This window comes from Chionomys nivalis, chromosome 26 (genome assembly GCF_950005125.1).
Source record: "Chionomys nivalis chromosome 26, mChiNiv1.1, whole genome shotgun sequence".
NCBI lineage: Eukaryota > Metazoa > Chordata > Mammalia > Rodentia > Cricetidae > Chionomys > Chionomys nivalis.
The window spans coordinates 21,538,110-21,551,956 of record NC_080111.1 but is presented as its reverse complement, the minus strand read 5'-3'; the positions used below and the strand labels follow the sequence as shown (position 1 = coordinate 21,551,956).

Genomic DNA, 13,847 nt, shown 5'->3' with positions numbered 1-13,847 from the left:
TTATGCCTTTGCTATGGTCTTGGACAGATTCTGAGCTGTGTACAATTCAGCTGTGCCAGAGTGCTGATCTTAGCATGTTGAACGTTGCAGACTTGATCTTGATAGGCATCTATTTGTAAGTTCACCATTGCTGACAGAGGTTTCTGCCCACCTGGTCCTTTAGTCGTTCAATCCCAAAGGACTCACACAGAGGTCTACATTAATTATAAACCAATTGGCCGAGTATCTCAGGCTTCTTATTAATTAATTCTTACATTTTAAATTGGCCCATTATTCTTGTCTATGTTAGCCACATGGCTTGGTGCCTTTTTTGGTGAGGCAGTCACATCTTGGTTCCTCTGTGGCTGGGTCACGACTACAGACTGCACTTCCCTTTTCCCAGCATTCTCGTTGCCCCTCCTCTACTTCCTGCCTGGTCGCTCTGCCTATACTTCCTGTCTGATCCGCCCAGCTATACTTCCTACCTGGCTACTGGCCAATCAGCATTTTATTAAAAATAATACAACGATAAAAGGCCGTTGTCCCACAGCATACCATGACTATATTCGTAGCCAGGTACCGCATGACAGCAGAAGGGATTCATCTGTATAGGACAGGAAGTGCTTCAGGGTTGGTGTCCCATCATTGTTGTCAAGAATTTTCAGTGCTAAGTACAAAGCTCTGGCTACCAACTGAGAAGGAACAAAGTGCACCATGCTGTAGTCCAGCATAGCGAGCTCCACGAGGTATTTGGCCAAAGTTCAGCATCAACCTCTCCAATTTTAGATGCTCTATGGAGGAAGTGCAGAGGCACAGGGCGACCCAAACTGAAGTTTAGAACTTTTAGAATCTTTATTTCCATTGATCTGATTTGGTGTTGAGTGTAAGTGTTGCTAGTCACAAAAACAAAGTCCCCTATTTCTGGATGGCACATTTCTTCATATTTGCTTGCAATAAACATGGCAGTCACACCAGCCAGCTCTAGCATCTTGGGCACATAAGATTCCCATATGAACTGGTCGGTCAATAATGGAAACAGTCATGTACATGTTCTCCTGTAGCAGCCTAAATTTCATCTGAATCCATATCAACAAGTCAATTAGGATAGCTCTCATGTTTCCCGTGATTTCTCATGATTCCAATAGGTCTTTTGGTCTGACTGACTGTTCTTCCTCAGGTTGTCTGAGATAATCATATACGTCTTTCACACATTCACTACACAGGCTTGGGTCAGCTCCATCATCTGCATCCACATCACTCATGGCAAGAATTACATCAGAGAAAGCCTGACACGCATACTCTTCTGCAGGGCTACATCCAGATGGTTCCATTGGGCTTGGAGAGGGATTATCAACCAAAATAGGTCCAGGAGAAAGCTTTTCTTCCATAGCAGGCTCAGGCTCAGCAAGTTCCACCTCTGGTTCACTCACAGGCACCTTCTCCAGAGGTGGGATTTTAGTTCAAACTTTTCCAGGAACTGAAGGCTTAGTTCCTTTTTCAGAGGGACTCTTGCCACTACCTGTTCACTGACATTGTTACCATTATCTCCAAGAGCTGTTCTTGGTTTCAGCCCAGGCTTGGAGGCTGCAGCAATTACCGCAGACTCACGCTTGGTGCCAGTCATGTGACCTTGGCATTATTTTCTGTGTTAATTTTCGTGTTCCTAGTGACCCTGAGACCCAGGGCTCCTCCTGAAGAGGCTTGGGCGATGAGCAGCAAAGAACCCGACCCCTGTTTGGCCACGGCCAGACACCAACACCTGTTCCTCCGCAGTATTCCGCGGATAATATTTACTTTTATTGCAATGAAAAATTCTCTATCATATTCGAGTCAATATTTTCTTTCCGTTTTAAGGACTGATTCCTGTATTTAGTCTGTGGCTTGAGAGTTCTATTCTGTTCAAAATCTGTACTAATTTTTTAACAAAAATAACTTCTAGAAAACCTATTTATTTGACGCAACGTCCAATATCAATATTCTTGCTCAAGTTTTCTCTTTTCTAATCAATGCGAAAATGTTAATACACCTAGAAATATTTGATTTGCCTTTTTTGGATATTTGTAACATCTATTGAAGTTCTCCTGTCATTTATATTATTACAAAATTATTACAACAATTGAATAGTTTTCTTATTTTGTTACCATTAAAACTTTGAAAAATAGTGTAGCTTGTTTTCATTTCAGGAGATTTTACAATGTCCTTTTATATCTGTTGCTTTTTCATTTTTGGAAGTAGAGAATTAAGAGAAAGTAAAAAAAAGTTACATAAGAAGTGGGGGAAAAGATTTTAAAAACTAGAAGAGCTTTAAGAGAAAATTTACAAAGAGTCTATATATTCCCCAAAGGTTAATGGAAGAGCTAGTAGCCCTTGATCCTTGCTAGCCTTCTTTCTTCTAATTCATTGTCACGTGTGTTGCTTATGAAACAATGTGATGAGTTGCCCCAAAACTAAGTATGTAAGAACAGGCTGTGGATGTAATAATCTAATCACAATTTGTTTTTTACTTTAAAATTTTTTTAAAACAGAAAATAAACAATCTCCTTTCATAATACACACCAATACAAGTTCCCACTCCCTCCTCTCCTCCCATTCCCTCCACCTATACCCCCCAACTCCAACCCCTATCCACTCCTCAGAGAGGGTGAAGCACATTGCTTTTGGGAAGGTCCAAGGCCTTCCTTACCATATGTAAGCTGAGTAAGGTATTCATCCAAAGAGAATAGGTTCCCACAAAACCAGTACATGCAGTAGGGATAAATGCTGGTGCCACTGCTAGTGGCCCCTCAGTCTGCCCCAGCCCTGTCAGCCATATTCAGAGGGACTAGTTTGGTCCTATACTTGTTCCTTTCCAGTCAGGCTGGTCTTGGTGAGCTCCCATTAGCTCAGGTAGACTGTTTCGGTGGGTGAACCCATGCTGATCTTGACCTTTTTGCTCATATTCTCATTCCTTCCACTCTTCAACTGGACTTTGGGAGTTCAATCCAGTCCTCAGAAACAGGTCTCTGCCTCTGCTTCCATCAGTTGCTGGACGAAGATTAAATGTCTGTGGTGACATTTAAGATATTCATCAGTCTGACTAAAGGGCAAGGCAAGTTCAGGCCCCCTCTCCTCTATTGCTTAGGGTCTTAGCAGGGGTCATCCTTGTGGATTCCTTGGAATTTCTCTAGAACCAAGTTTCTTGCTCCCTCAATCAAGATATCACTTTCTTTGCTCTCATCTCTGTCATTCCTCCATCTCAACTATTCCATTCCCTCAAGTTCTCCTCACTGCTCCCTTTCTCCTCTCCTTTCATTTCCACCCTCCCTTCTCCCCCACCTTCATGCTCCCAATACTGTCAGGCGATCTTTTCTATTTTAACCTCGTGGTTGATCTATATACATTTTCCTTAGGTTCACCTTATTACTTAGTTTCTCTAAGATCATGAATTATAGACTCAGTATCCTTTCTTTATAGCCAGTATGCCCATATTCATCTTTTTGGGTCTGCATTACTTCACTCAGTATAGTGTTTTCTAGATCCATCCATTTGCATGAAAAATTCAAGATGTCATTGTTTCTTTTAACCACTGAGTGTTGTAATAGGAGTGGCGGGGCTGCGTCCCACCACCCGGCTAGCTTTACCTGAAATAATTACATGGAAACTGTATTCTTTTAAACACTGCTCAGCCCATTAGTTATAACCTCTTATTGGTTAGCTCTTACATATGGATCTAACCCATTTCTAGTATTCTATGTAGCACCACAAGCTGGCTTACCAGGAAAGATCTTAACCTGCATCTGTCTGAAGTGGGAAAATCATGGCGACTGCCTGACTCGGCTTCTTTCTCCCAGAATTCTGTCCTGTCTACTCCGCCCACCTAAGGGTTGGCCTATCAAATGGGCCTAGGCAGTTTCTTTATTAATTAACCAATGAAAGCAAGAGAGTAGAAAGAAATCACTCCCACATCATTTCCCCTTTTTCTGTTTAAACAAAAAAGAAAGGCTTTAACTTTAACATAGTAAAATTACATATAACAAAAGTTATCAAGCAAGAATTAAAGTTACAATATTTATATCTATTTTATCTTTTACCATAACTAAGGAAAACTACAACTGTGTATCCATTCTTCAACTCCATCAAAGACTCCAGAAGGATATAATATTACCTAAGCAAACAAGAGATCCAAAACTCTAGAAATGACAGAGACATCTCGCTGCCTAGACAGTCACCCAAAGTTCCTCTGTACCATTGGGGCATCCATTTTTGGCCTTCAGGCCCATAGTTTCCAGCAGATATTTCCATGAAGCAGGAAAATTCCAAATACAGTTCAGTTACTTTCTGTTGTGTCCTGCAAAATGTCTCGTAGACTCTTTCATAAATCAGGAACCCCAAAAGACCATTTCACCTTTAGGCAAGTTCAGCAGTCCTTTTTCTGCGGGTTCTTTGTGTCCAGTTCATGCAACAGTCCGGGCAAGAGCAGTTTCTTGCCAAAATGGCTACCCAACTCCATAAGGAGCTTCTTCGATGCCCATCTTCCTCTCGAAGTAGATTGGTGCTGCAAGGAGCAGACGTGTCTCATTATCATGAAAAGCCCTAAGTTATTAAAATATTTTAAATGCCATATTCTGCAGTCTTTGAAAGATATGAAGAATGCTTATCTAACTGAAATATATCTCTATATATCTAGAAAATCTAACTAACATGATTATAAGCTTGACTATTATTAATGATTATCCATTAACAACCTATATTTTCTAATTATACATTAGATTCTTAAATAAACTACACAATCACAATACTTTAATAAAGATCAGAAATACATATACATATAACAAAATTGACCTTAAATTTCTATCAATAAGGCAAAATTTATACCTATGCAAATTATTCATATCTATATCATATCCCCCTTTAAATGTAAAAGAACATTTATAAACAATATTTGGGAACATGGGCACAGTTTTTTTCTCTCCAAACTGCTTCCTGCTGAATGGGAGCATCATTAATTAGGTCTTTCATGGTATAACCTGTGTGCCAGGGTCATCTCAGTTGGCAGTTGAGTGAAGTAATTTTTTGAAGGTGTTCACAGCAAGCTTTCAGGAGGGTGTGGTCTATCATACCATATTGGAATAGAAGAAATCCACAGGGTCTCATCCTCTGTGAAAACAGAAGAAGACCCTCTCCAAAGCATCATATCCTTAGATCCAAATCCTGAAGTCATAATACCCTTATATCCATTCTGGTTCTGCTTGGCAGCCCATATAATGAAATATCTCTCTGTACTTAGCTCCTTTACAGTCAAAAATTTTAAAGAAAACACAATGTACATAATCCAGACTCTCTGTGAATTTTCCATTTTATGTGGCTTATTTTTCTTTATTTCTTTTAACCTATAACTATCTGTACTCTGTCTCTTTAAGGACTTTATCCCCCTTTTTTAAACTTTATTTTTTTCTCTATATTTTTTTCTCTCTCAAGCCTACGTACACTCATCCAACACTGTGACTCGTTTATAGATATTCTATGTCTGAAATCTGTTCTATTGTGAATCTGTAATTTTTTCACTATCCAGGAGCATTTTTTAAAATGTTAAGCACTTCTTAAAAATGTAAGTTGTACCATGTACAGGTAATACGGTACCGCCTGTGTCCTGCCCAGTCTAAACCTTAACTGTGCTGTTATTATGGTAACTATGGTAGTTCCTGCCTGAGTTCAGCATGGCGGAGCTGAGCCACTCCTGCCTCAGAGCCATTTGGTGCCCCTGAGCCACACACAGTTCCAGGCACACAGCAGTCCACATTGCCATCAAGCAAGCTGTAGCACTTTACTCCAAATGCTCCATTCAAAAAAGCTCTGTCTCCCACAGGAGCCAGACAGAGATCGCAATGGTGGCACAGCCCAATAAGCCGGCATTTTAAAACAGTTTTTTCCTGCTGCTGAGTCAGGACAATTTCTTTGCGGCACGCAACCCACAAACAGCAAAAAGCTGACTTAAATTCTCTCTCTCTCCTTTTTAAGCCCTCTCAGGTTTTATGTGGAGTTCATTACCACGCTGGGCGCCACTCTGTAGTAATAGGAGCGGTGGTGGGGCTGCGTCCTGCCACCCAGCTAGCTTTACCTAAAATAACTACATGGAAACTGTATTCTTTTGAACACTGTCTGGCCCATTAGTTCCAGCCTCTTATTGGCTAGCTCTCACATATTGATCTAACCCATTTCTAATATTCTGTGTAGCACCACGAGCTGGCTTACCAGGAAAGATCTTAACCTGCGTCTGTCTGAAGTGGGAGAATCATGGCAACTGCCTGACTTGGCTTCTTTCTCCCAGCATTCTGTTCTGTCTACTCCGTCCACCTAAGGGTTGGCCTATCAAATGGCCAAGGCAGTTTCTTTATTAATTAACCAATTAAAGCAACAGATTAGAAAGAAATCACTCCCACATCAACTGAGTAGTACTCTAATGTACAAACTGCCACATTTTCTTTATCCATTCTTCGGTTGAGGGGTATCTAGGTTGTTTCCAGGTTCTGACTATTACAAATAAAGCTGATATGAACATAATTGAACAAATGTCTTTGTAGTGTGATTGAGCATCTTATTGGTATATGCCCAAGAGTGATCCTGAGAAATTTTCTGAGAAATTGCCATACTAATTTCCAAAGTGGTTGCACAAGTTTGCATTCCCACCAGTAGTGGATGAGTGTTCCCCTTACTCCACATCCTTTCCAGCATAAGCTATCATTGGTGTTTTTAATCTTAGCCATCTGACAGGTGTAAGATGGAATCTCAGAGTTGTTTTGATTTGCATTTCCCTGATGGCTAAGGATGTGAAACATTTCCTTAAGTGTCTTTCTGCCATTTGAGATTCTTCTAATGAGAGTTCTGTTTAGTTCTGAGCCCCATCTTTAATTAGGTAATTTGGAATTTTGATGTCTAATTTCTTTAGTTGCTTCTCAGTTTCAGGAGGTTTCATTTATTTATTGGTGCTCTCAGTGTCTGTGCTGCTGCGATATGTTTAGGAAGTGGTCTCCTGTGCCCATGCATTAAAGGCTACTTCCCACTTTCTCTTCTATCAGGTTCAGTAAGGTCAGATTTATATTGAGGTCTTTAATCCATTTGAACTTGAGTTTTGTGCATGGGGATAGACATGGATGTATTTGCATTCTTTTACATGTTGACATCCAGTTATGCCAGCACCATTTGTTGAAAATGCTTCCTTTTTTCTGTTGTATAATTTTAGCTTCTTTGTCAAAAATCAGGTGTTCATAGGTGTGTGGATTAATATTCACGTCTTCAATTCGATTCCATTAATCAAACTCTCTGTTTTTATGCAAATACCAAGCTGTTTTCATTACTGCAGCTCTGTAATAGAGCTTGATGTCAGGGATGGTAATGCCTCCGGAAGTTCCTTTATTGTACAGGATTGTTTTGGTTATCCTGGGTTTTTTGTTTTTCCAAATTAAGTTGATTATTTTTCTTTCAAGGTTTGTTAAGAATTGTGTTGGGATTATAATGGTGATTGCATTGAATATATAGATTGCTTTTGGTAGGATTTCCATTTTTGTTATGTTGATCCTACCTAACCAATAGCACGAGAGACATTTCTACTTTGTGGTATCTTCTTTGATTTCTTTTTTCAAAGACTTAAAGAATAGGTCTTTCACTTCTTTGGCTAGTGTTACCTCAAGATATTTTATGCTATTTGTGGCTATTGTGAAAGGTGATGTTTCTCTGATTTCTTTCTCAGCTTCTTTATCATTTGTATATAGGAGGGCTAATGATATTTTTGGAGTTGATCTTGTATCTTGCCACATTACTGAAGGTATTTATCACCTGTAGGAGTTCCCTGGTAGAGTTTCTGGGGTAACTTATATATACTATCATATCATCTGAAAATAACAAAAGTTTGAATTCTTCCTTTCTAATTTGAATCCCCTTAATACCCTTTTGTTGTCTTATTGCTATAGCCAGAACTTCAAGAACTATATTGAAGGGACATGGAGAGAGTGAACAGCCTGTCTTGTTCCTGATTTATTGAAATCACTTTGAGTTTCTCTGCATTTAATTTGATGTTGGCTATCAGCTTCTGTTTATTACTTTTATTATGTTTAGATATGTTCCTTGTATCCTTGATCTCTCCAAGACCTTTATCATGAAGGGGTGTTGGCTTTTGTCGAATGCTTTTTCAGCATCTAATAAGATGATCATATGGTTTTTTTTCTTTCAGTTTATTTATATGATGGATTATATTGATAGATTTTTGTATGTTGAACCATCTCTGCATTTCTGGGATGAAACCAACATGATCATGGTGGATGATTTTTTTGATGTGTTCTTGGATTTGGTTTACCAGTATTTTATTGAGTATTTTTGCAACCATGTTCATGAATGAGACTGGTCTTTAATTTTCTTTCTTGGTTGAATTTTTGTGTGGTTTTGGTGTCAGGGTAACTGCAGCCTCATAAAGAGTTTGACAAAGTTCCCTCTATTTCTATTATATGGAACACTTTGAGGAGTATAGGTATTTGCTCGTCTTGGAAGTTCTGGTAGAATTCTGCACTAAAACCATCCGTCCCTGGGCTTTTATTGGTTGGGAAGTTTTTGATGACAGCTTCTATTTCCTTGCAGTTTATTGGTGTATTTAAATTGTTTACCTGGTCTTGATTTAATTTTGATGTATGGAATCTACCTAGAAAATTGTCCCAAGCTCCGGCTGAGGGGGGCATCTGCCTGGCCGGGCCTCTCCTGCCCTGTCTGCCCTGCTCTCTGGGAACTCACCTCCCCTCTCTGGGAGGGCCTGGTTAGGGCCTTGGGGGGGGAAGTCTCAGACAAGATCGCAAAAGTTGGGAGCATGGAGTGGAGTAGGAGGAAGAGGAGAGGGGGAGAGAGAAGGGAAGGATTTGGGAGAGCTTGGGGGAGTGGGATGGTTGAGATGGAAGAAGGGTGGATTTGGGAGCAGGGAAGAAGAGATCTTAATTAAGGGAGCCATTTTAGGGTTGGCAAGAGACTTGGCTCTAGAGGGATTCCCAGGTGTCCAAGGTGATGTCCCCAGCTAGGTCCTTGGGCAGTAGAAAAGAGGGTGCTTGAACTGGCCTTGTCCCATAGCCACACTGATGAATATCTTGAATATCACCATAGAACCTTCATCGGGCGATGAATGGAGATAGAGACAGAGACCCACACTGGAGCACTGGACTGAGCTCCCAAGGTCCAGTTGAAAAGCAGAAGGAGGGAGAACATGAGCAAGAAAGTCAGGACCACGAGGGGTTCCTCCACCCACTGAGATGGTGTGACTGATCTAATGGGAGCTCATGAAGGCCAGCTGGACTGGGACTGAACGAGCATATGATCAAACTGAACTCTTTGATTGTGGCTGACAATGGGGCTGACCGAGAAGCTAATGATAATGGCACTGGGACTTGTTTCTACTGCATGTACTGGCTTTTCTGGATCCTAGTCAGTTTGGATGCACACCTTCCTAGGCCTAGATGGAGTGGAGAGGGCCTTGGACTTCTTACAGGGCAGGGTACACTGCCCTCTCTTAGGACTGGAGGGGGAGGGGGAAGGGTAATTGGGGGAGCAGGAGATAAATGGGAGGAAAGGAGGAGGTGGAAATTTTGAATGGTATTATTTATAAAGCAATAAAAAAATATAAAAAAGGTTGTTCATTTCTTTCATGTTTTCAAATTTTGTGGAGTATAGGTTTTTGTAGTGTGACCTCATAATTTTCTGAATTTACTCAGTTTCTGTTATGTCTTGCTTTTCATTTATGATTTTGTTAATTTGTATGTTTTCTCTCTGCCTTTTGTTTAGTTTGGATGAGGATTTGTCTATCTTGTTGATTTTCTCATAGAACCAGCTCTTTGTCTCCTTGATTCTTTGTATTGTTTTCTTTGTTTCTATTTTGTTGATTTCAGCCCTCAATTTTATTATTTCCTGTCTTCTACTCCTCCTGGATAAGTCTGCTTCTTTTTGTTCTAGAACTTTCACGTGTGCTGTTAAGTCTCTAATGTGAGCTTTCTCCATTTTCCTTATGTAGGCACTTAGTGCTATGAACTTTCCTCTTAGCACTGCTTTCATAGTGTCCCATAGGTTTGGGGATGTTGTGCCTTCATTTTCACTGAATTCTAGGAAGTCTTTAATTTCTTTATTTCTTCCTTAACCCAGGAATGGTTCAATTGAGCACTGTTCGATTTCCATGAGTTTGTAGGCTTTCTGTGAGTAGTGTTGTTAAATTTTAACTTTAAAACATGGTGATCTGATGAGAAACAGGGGTTAGCCCAACTTATTTTATATCTGTAAATGTTTGCTTTGTTACCAAGTATGTGAACAGTTTTATAGAAGGTTCCATGAGGTGCTGAGAGGAAGGTATATTCTTTTTTGTTTGGGTGGAATGTTCTAAAGATGCCTGTTAAATCCATTTGATTCATTACATCTGTTAGTTCTCTTATTTCTCTGCTATTTTTTCTGTCTTGTTGACCTGTCCAATGGTGTGAGTGGAATGTTGAAGTCCCTCTTACTATTAGTATGTGGTGTTTAATGTGTGATTTAATCTTTAGTAATGTTTCTTTTACATATGTGAGTGCTCTTGTATTAGGAGCATAGATGTTCAGGATTGAGACTTCATCTTGGTGGATTTTCCTGTTATGAGGATAAAGTGTTCTTCTCCATATTCTCTGATTGATTTAGGTTGAAATCTAATTTGTTAGATATTAAGATAGCTACACCTTCTTGTTTCTTAGGTCCATTTAATTGGAAAACCAATTCGAACCCTTTAGTTTGAGGTAATGTCTATCTTTGAAGTTGAGATGTGTTTCTTATATGCGGCAGAAGGCTGGAGCCTGTTTTCATAGCCACTCTCTTAGCCTGTGTCTTATTATAGGTGAATTGAGTCCATTGATATTAAGTGATATTAATGACCAGTGGTTGTTAATTCCTGTTATTTTTTGATAGTAGTGTTTTTGTGTTTCCCTTCTATGGGTTTTGCTGGTGGGAGGTCATCTGTTGCCTGTGTTTTTGTGGGTGCAGTTAGCTTCCTTGGCTTGGGGTTTTCTTTCTAGTACTTTTTGTAGGGCTGAACTGCTGGATTCATATTGTTTAAATCTGGTTTTGTTATGGAATATCTTATTTTCTCCATTGATGGTGATTGAAAGCTTTACTGGGTATAGTAGTCTAGGCTTGCATCCGTGGTGTCTTAGTGTCTGCAGCACATCAGCCCAGGACCTTCTGGCTTTCATGGTTTCCATTGAGAAGTTAGGTGTAAGTCTATTTTCATATGTTACTTGTCCATTTTCCTTTGCAGCTCTTAATATCCTTTCTTTATTCTGTATATTTTGTGTTTTGATGATTATATGGCGTGAAGACATTTTTTTTTTGTTCTTATCTATTTGGTGTTCTATAAGTTTCTTGTACCTTCATGAGGATATCCTTCTTTAGGTTGGGAAAGTTTTATGATTTTGTTGAATATATATTATGTGCCTTTGAGCAGGATTTCTTCTTCTATCCTTAATATTCTTAGGCTTGGTCTTTTCATGGTGTTCCAGATATCCTGGATGTTTTGTGTTAAGAATTTGTTGGATTTAATGTTTTCTTTGACCAATGAATCTATTTCCTCTATACTATCTTCAACACCTGAGATTCTTTCTTCCATCTCTTGTATTTTGTGGGTTATCCTTGCCTCCTGTTCATTTACCCAGATTTCCCATATCCAGAATTCCCTCAGTTTGTGTTTTCTTTATTGCCTCTATTTCAATCTTCAACTCTTTAAGTGTTTGCTTCACCAGTTTGTTTTTTCTTGGGTTTCTTTGAGGGCTTTATTAATTTCTTCCAGTTTTTTTATTTGTCTTTTCCTCCATTTATTTAAGGAAGTTTTTCATTTCCACTTTTTAGGTCTCCATCATCTTCATAAAGTTATGTTTAAAGTCATTTTCTTCTGCTTCTTCTAGATTAGGATGATCAAATCTCCCTGTTGTGTGACCACTTGTGTTGCTTTTTAGGTTGTAGGGTGTTCTTGCATTAGCACCTACCCATCTCTTTCTTCAAATGAGGTCAGCAGTGTTTTGCATCTTGGTCTAATTCTTTCAATGGCTATCTGAGGCTTTGGTAATTATTCTTGGTCTGCTCTGTACTGTCAATATCTGTGTCTCAGGGAGCCACTGAGGTCTCTCCAAGCCTGCTTTCTTGGTCTTCTCTCCTGGTTCGCTCCCTTGGTCTTTTCTCTTGGTCCCCTCAGTATTACAGCAAGCTCTGTTTCAGAGTTTCACTGAGGTTGCAGGAGTATAGTTGAGTTTGTGAATGGGATGGGGCTAGTAACTTGCAGGGTCTGGTGCATGGGGGTGGGTATTGGGACAATCTACCTGCAGGAAACTCTCCTGATGACTGACTAAAGAAGCCAAGGAGAGGGGCCCAGGGTTTCGTCCCACTGTGGTGGTCCTAGTGAGTGGGGTGTCCTGCCACGTGGCTCGCCTCTTAATCACAATGTTTTAATTTATTCTTTAATCTCTGTTTTGATGTGTTTTAAAAACCTTTTAAGTTTGTCAATGATATTCTTACAACTTTATTGAGGCATTGTTGACAAACATACATATTTAAAGAATAAACTTGATGGTTGACATATGCATATGCCATAAAATAATTAAATAAGCTATTAGCATAATTATCACCTTACACTGTGAACATTTGGGAGGTTGTGGGAGATGATCATGAGAACACTTGTCGTCTGTGCTTAATAACAGAGTATTTAAACTACAATTACCATGCTTCAATTAAGTCTCCAGTGCTTATTCAGTTTATAACCATAATTTTGTATGCTTTGAGCAAAACAGAGAAGAAGTTTTCCTTTACAGTGTTTCCACCTTTAAAGAACTCAGCATCACCCCAAAGTCATACCACATAGGCAAAGGAGCCTAGAACTTGGTCAAGGCTGCTCAGCTGGCCACAGGACCTCCTTGTTGGGAAGCTCTCTTAGGTTGTGAACTGAGTATATCCAAAACTGAACCTCAGTTCCTATGTGTTTTCAACTTTCCCAATCCAAATTTTGTCCTTATAGTGCCCAAAACAGAATCCAGAAAAGCACTTTCCTCTATACCTGTCCGCTTTTGACATTCAGGTGACTGTCCAGGTGTCAATCACACCTCCTGCCCTTTGTCTTTAATCACCCACATGTCTTCATCCCCAATGGGCTCATCTTTTCCAAGCCATGATATTTCTTTAATTTAACTAGAACAAATTCTGAGACCTGTTTCTGCACCTGAATCCCATGTTCTATCCAAATTAAGTACAAATTACACAATTAAAAAATATAACTGTAATTCTCTAACTAAAAATCCTTTAATAGCTCCTCATTGGTTGATCAATGTTTAAATTGATTGTCTCTGAATATCCAATTCATCAAGCACTTCCTCTCCTTTTGCCTACATTACAGTTTCTGTGGGCACTTTCAGCTCTGAAAACTGAGTGCGCTCCTTTCCATAAAACTTCTGCATCTGCTCATCTTTCCGTTGGGAGTCATCCCTCCACCCACAGTTTTTGCCTGACTAATACTGAGTTCACCCAGCTTAAAAATCACCAAATATCCCCCCACCCACCTTGCTGACCTAATTACACATTCCATAGTATGATGCATTTCTATTTCAGAACACTTCCCTCAGTCAGCTTATGTATTGTTTATAGATACACATTTTGTTGTAATTTGCACATACACCACACTTTAACAAGGTATCTTCTACTAGACCCTACGTTCCCTACAAACAAGGGCTAAGCCTGTATTTGCTTCCATTTGTTTTTCATTACTGACTCAGGACTATAACACACATCAATATTTGCAGTGAATTTTCATTTACTTCTTAAATACCATCACATTAATGCATCTTAACCATATTTACTGGTTA

At 39.5% G+C, this 13,847-nt stretch overlaps 1 pseudogene; it reads right to left on the bottom strand.

The window, feature by feature from the left end:
• LOC130866773 (G2/mitotic-specific cyclin-B1-like) overlaps nucleotides 1-13,847 on the bottom strand; it is a 44,034-nt pseudogene continuing 30,187 nt past the window's right edge.